Source organism: Chionomys nivalis, chromosome 16 (genome assembly GCF_950005125.1).
Source record: "Chionomys nivalis chromosome 16, mChiNiv1.1, whole genome shotgun sequence".
NCBI classification, from domain to species: Eukaryota; Metazoa; Chordata; class Mammalia; order Rodentia; family Cricetidae; genus Chionomys; species Chionomys nivalis.
In genome coordinates this window covers 25,991,074-25,997,073 of record NC_080101.1, presented here as the reverse complement: position 1 = coordinate 25,997,073, position 6,000 = coordinate 25,991,074, and the positions used below count along the sequence as shown (strand labels likewise).

At 43.0% G+C, this 6,000-nt stretch overlaps 1 protein-coding gene across 2 annotated transcripts in view; it reads left to right on the top strand.

Annotated features, from left to right (window-relative positions):
* Positions 1-527: 527 nt before the first annotated feature.
* Zcchc7 (zinc finger CCHC-type containing 7) overlaps positions 528-6,000 on the top strand; it is a 161,507-nt gene continuing 156,034 nt past the window's right edge. The window contains exon 1 of one of the 2 annotated variants that reach the window (XM_057790991.1): positions 528-642. The gene's annotated coding sequence lies outside the window, so the exon portion shown is untranslated. Of the gene's footprint in view, positions 647-6,000 lie in introns of both variants that reach the window. The other variant, XM_057790990.1, reaches the window with a different exon arrangement.

Here is a 6,000-nt window from a genome sequence, read left to right as displayed (position 1 = left end):
CTCCCAAGCCCTGAGGTTACCTGTCACACTAGTGGAGGGTGGGTGGGCAAAAACAAGAGCCAGGCACTCTCAAAAAAACCTTTTTCCACGCTGCGTTCCCAGGAGCCCTCTCCGAAGTCACCTACCAAGCCTGTCACTTTTACCAACCCAGATAGGTTCCAGATCCGCTCTGCGCCACGTGCTACTACCAGGGCGTCACCCAGCGCGAGAAAAGAGGCGGCCCCAGTCGACCGCCCACGGTGTCATGGGAATTGTAGGTTTTTTCCTGCCCTGAGAAAGTGAGTTCACACTTTTGCCCTGCAAGTGTCATCTCTTTCGCTTAATTCAATAAGATAAAATATGCACCATAATTTTTTAATCCGAGATACTTTTCGAAGGAAAGCATGAAGAAAAAGGAACAGAACCAAACTTAAAAGTTTACAGGCGGAGAACACAAAGGGTTACTAGCCGCTACGCATGCGCTCGGAGGACTCGCGGGTTGGGCGGAAGGACAGCTCCCCAGAGCTGTGTTTTCCCCGGAAGTGCCTCCTCGCCTCTGGAGTCCGCGCGGACGCGGTTTCCTTACCTCATTTGTCCTCGCCCCTCCCCGTTCCTCTACGTGTTTCGGTTCCTGGTTGGTGCTTCCTGGTCGCAGCCGCGGCAGTGAGTATGTGTGTGACGGACCCCGAGCGATCCGCGACCGGGGACCCCCTGGCCCCCCTCGGCCTCGCTCGCGGGGCTGCGGAACTAACGTGTGCCCCTCTCTGGCCCTCGCCTCCCGCCTCCCGGTCCTTCGTGGCGCGGGGATGCGCTGCTCATGGCCTCTCAGCTGCGCGCTGCTCCACGCGGCTCAGCGATCGAGCTGGGCTTTCGCGGCTCCCTGACCCGAGACCCGGGCTCGGGAAAGGCAGGGCGGCGCTGGCCTTGACGGGCACTTCTTCTCTGTCCGCTTTATCCCCCGCCGCTTCCGTGGTTCCCCTGTCCTGGGGAAGCGGGTCACTCCGAAAGCGTGGCGGCCTGGCGCTCAAGGGTGCGTCCGCTCCGGGGCCACTTTAAGCTTGTGCTGTCAAGTAGCCGCTGCAGGAGTGAACCACAGAGAATCTGGGAACTGTGCCCCGTTCCTTCTATAGAACCCGTAGAGTCTAAGTATCTTTCCTATGATAACCTTTTCTTTACCCCTCATACCTCAACAGCAGACAGTTGTAGTCAACTTCAGGCAAGAGCTGCCCGACACTGGGAGCTCCGCGGTGGGGAGTTGGCAGGCCTGAGTTCCAGCCGTCACTGATGAGGTGCTGACGCTCAAAATACCTTTAGGCCAGAGTGTGATTTCAGGGTTGAATGTAGAAAAATTTCAGAGCCCTTTAGCCATTTTCTCTGAGCGTGGTTTCCCCAAGTCTAAAACCATCCTTAATTTAATGACTAGGCTCCTTTAAAAACCTCTTGATTTCGTTTTGAACAGTTGACCCTTAAATCCAGCCGTGTCTATTTAAGACAGTGTTATGTTTTGAGAACAGTTTAGTATTGCCTTTCAAGGCAACCAGAGGATGGGGAATGAACTGAGAGAGAATTGGAAGTGAAAATTGTATGATAGCTACAAAGTTACCAGTGCATGGGAAAAGGACAACAGCTAATAGGGAAAGGCATTGTTTCCAGATAGGGTCCTAAGGGTAGTTGGATGTAAACCTAAGTAAATTGAGCCTGCTTTTCTTCTACTGAGACGCGGCTGTCCTTTGATGTGGTGTATTGGGATTCTTTACCTCTTTTGATTGGAGGTTGTAGTAACATTTGAAAAATGGGCAGAAATTTTAACTCTTGGACCTGATTTTCTTTCTTTTGTCATTGTCAGTAGCACACTTAGACTCTTGTCAGCCTAAGTTGGGTACCCAGCTTCAGGTGGGGCACTGGCTGAGTGTGCCCATGATCCTGGACACCATCCCCAGCACCGAAAATGAATAAAACCAAATTCTGGCTCTAAGTCTACTTGAGATGATCTGTGATATCCAGAAGGAAGATCTAAGCTTTGGAAGGAAATGACCAGTAGATAAACGTCTAAGGAGGAATAGTGGCTTTAAATTCTGAAAACTTACCCTTTGTTTAACTTAAAGAAGTTCAGTCACTTTATTTATTACATTTCTTTATTACAGTGAGTGCTTTAATGTCATTTCTTTAGATGATCTTCGTTCCCACTTTTGATATTTCAGATTTTAAAGTACGGCCAGTCTTCCGTAGTCACAGTACTTTGATAAAGTCTTTGTTTATTTACTTTTTGGGAATGGGGTGTAGAGGGTTGAGACAGAATCTCTTGTAGCCCAAGCTGACTTGGAATTTGCTAAATAGCCAAGACTTGCCTTGACATCCCGATCTTTCTGTCTCCATCTCCCAAATGCTAGGATTACTTTGTGTCCCTGTCCACCAACACACAGAACTATTTTTTTTTTTTTTTTGGTTTTTCGAGACAGGGTTTCTCTGTGGTTTTGGAGCCTGTCCTGGAACTAGCTCTTGTAGACCAGGCTGGCCTCGAACTCACAGAGATCCGCCTGCCTCTGCCTCCCAAATGCTGGGATTAAAGGCGTGCGCCACCACCGCCTGGCAAACACACAGGGCTTTGATAAAGTTTTCTGAGTGCCAGTTTAGGAGGGTCTTAGATAGTACATTTATAAGTTTAAATGTCTACTCCTAATTAAAATGTCTGTTTCAATGTTATTCCTGAAGGCAGTAAGTGGATATGTCAGATAAATTTAGGTGTTAGAGCAGTACACATATTGCAATATTTATTTGATTTTGTTTATTTTAAAATCTTAGTGATGCTTGGCTTAGAATCAGGAACATGTGAAGTATCCTAGCTGTGCTCTTAACTGTCCAGCCTTGGGTGGGTCTCATTATGACCTAGGATCTGTTTCTTCATATATATATAAAAGGGGCTGTGTTAACTAATCCAACACCTACTTTCTAGATTTGAATGTTTGTCATAAACATGTTGTGTTACTAGTTATGTGTGGGAATCATAATGAACAAAGGCTACGAAAATCTAAATCAAGGGATATGTGTGTGTACATATGTCTATATACATTATACTCATCTCTGAGTAGACTTTAAAAATTTAAGTGAATTGATTGTAATTAAAGTTGTAGCAAACCAAAACAGCTTGAGGCAAACCTTCACCCTGGCATCCATGAGCTACATGAATAGAAGAGAGCATGTTATGCCAGAACACAATTTTCAAGTACAGAAGGTACAAAATCCTCTTAACAACCATAGGGGCTAAATTGTTAAATTCATTTTTCTACATTTCATGGAAAGAGATAAATCCTTAGACCCAAAGAAGTCAGTTTTTATTATGGCTCTGTAGTTTATTTTTGGCATACATTCACAGGTGTGCCTATGGCTCTATTCTTAATCCCTTTCCTTTGGGATGGCTCCAAGAGTAGTACAAATTTGTAACTCTGTAATTTAGCTCTTTAATTTTTTCTGTGCTGCCCTGGAATTAGGTTTATCTTAAGTCCACACTGGATCCTCAGGATGGATCCACTGAGGATTTTGAAGGAAGCATAATTCCTTTGACTTCTTTTAGAATTAATTTACCTATTAAATAAAAAGGAAAGAATTCATCTTTCATTTGAATTCCTCTGAGGCTAACATTTCAATATAAACCGATAAATGTCATAGCATTATTATTTAGACAACCACATTCAACTTGTGTGACAATAACAGCATAGCAACCTGAAAGACTACAAGGAAGGAAATGTATACTGTATCCTTTAAAAGAAAAAAAAGAGTATTAATTTTGTTTTGTTTTCTCTCCCTATTTTTTTTTCTAAATAGGGTCTCACAGCTCAAACTTACCTTAGAATTTGCTTTGTAGCTGAGGATGACCTTGAATTTCTTATTCTCTTGCTTCCTTCTGGAAGTGCTGGAATTACACCAAAAATTAGTTCTTTATTTCTGGAAAACAACACCCAAACTAACATGAGTGGAATGCATTTTTTGCCTCTTAGATTCTTGGAGTCTGCTAGTTCTCTTAGTGAAGCAGATATAACATCTGATGTTCTGGCAGAGATTCAAACCTACGAAAACAGCCACTCTCTCTCTCTCTTTTTTTTTTTTAAATTTATTTATTATGTATACAATATTCTGTCTGTGTGTATGCCTGCAGACCAGAAGAGGGCACCAGACCCCATTACAGATGGTTGTGAGCCACCATGTGGTTGCTGGGAATTGAACTCAGGACCTTTGGAAGAGCGGGCAATGCTCTTAACCTCTGAGCCATCTCTCCAGCCCCCAGCCACTCTCTCTTAATTGTATCTATGGAGCTGAAGGTGCAAGGAAGAATAAGTTGGCAATGTTACTTTCTTCTAGGATGCTCCCAGTTCTTAGACAAGTGTTTCTACTTTCCCCAGAGCTAGTATTTTGATCAACATTTTACTGGTAGATAATTGAAACATCTACTGTGTAGATTTTGTTTAGTTGTTTTTCCAGGCAGGGTTTCTCTGTGTAACAGTCCTGGCTCCTGGAACTTGCTTTGTGGAGTAGGCTGGCCTGAAACTCTCAGAGATCTGCCTGCCTCTGCCTCCCCAGGGCTTACAAGTCATGCCCCACCACCGCCATTTACCATGTAGATTGTCGGCTAATGCTTTGGAATGGTTGAAGACAACTAAGAAGTCATCTTGTCACAATTTCTATATTCTTGGTCTGTGTTAGACTTTTTTGAAGCTAAAGAACAAGGGCTTAATGATAGAATTCATGCTTTTAAACATTTATAAACATCTCCAAATTCTAGCTGCTCTGCTTGGCTACTGTGTCCTATTGTTTAACAAAGTGCACAAGGTCCCTGTCCTCCTGGGATTTGTGATTTGTACTCCTGGGACATTTACATTGAATAAATAATTAGAAATGTGAATGGTTTATAAATACTATGTGAGCCTCTGAAGTAGGCCACTTGACTCCTTTCGGTGAGAAGTCCTGTTGAAGCAGAGCTAAAAGATACACAGGAAATTTTTTAGACATATTCCCAAAGCTATGATTTTTTTGTCTCAATTTTAGGTATTTACAAAATTTGTGTTTCAAATGCATTTTTACAATCAATATGGGACTATGTATGTTATCACAGTTTTTTTATACATTCTTTTGGCCAAAGATCTGAAGTCCATAGGATTGGTATTATCATTATTGTTAGTGGTGATAGTACTTTCAACATTGGGGATCAAACCTAGTCTTATTTCACATACTAAGCTTGCGGTTTACTGTTGAGCTACACTCATCTGTTTTTAAGTTGAGAATAAATATACTTGAGGTAGATGTGAAAAGGGCGCCCTGTTGTGACGTTTAGCATGTTTAGTCATACTTGAGGTAATATCCTTGTTGAGAAATTATACCTGGGAAGAGGCGATACCGAGTTAAAGGATAGAGTGAAGACAGGTGGTTCTGTTCTGCCATGTTTGTTCTCTTACAGCATGATAAGTAAACTTACCTATTTCCTTGTAAAAAAATTTTGCCAGGTAGTGGTAACACAAGTCATTAATCCCAGCACTCAGGAGGCAGAGGCAGGTGGATCTCTTGAGTTTGAGGCCAACCTGGTCTTCAGAATGAGTTCCAGGACAGCCAGGGCTACACAGAGAAACCCCATCTCAGGAAAAAAAAAAAAAGGAAAAAAAAAAAGAAAAAGAAAGAAAAATTAATAGAGCACTTTAATTCTAGCACTCAGGTAGGAGGATCACTTTAAGACACCATTTAAAAAGAAAGAAAAAGAGAAGAATGAAAAGGTCATCCCAAGGTGAATGGACTAGGAAGAGAGACTTTTTAGAAGTCTTAACTTTTTTTTTCCTTGTTTTGGTTTTTTGAGACAGGATTTTTTTTTCCTGTAGCCTTGACTGTCCTAGAACTCACTCTGTAGACCAGGCTGGTCTCGAACTCACAGAGATCCGCCTGCCTCTGCCTCCCGAGTGCTGGGATTAAAGGCGTGCGCCACCACCGCCCAACTTGGGAGGTCTGAGTGTCATTCTAGTAGAGCAGTTCTCAACCTGT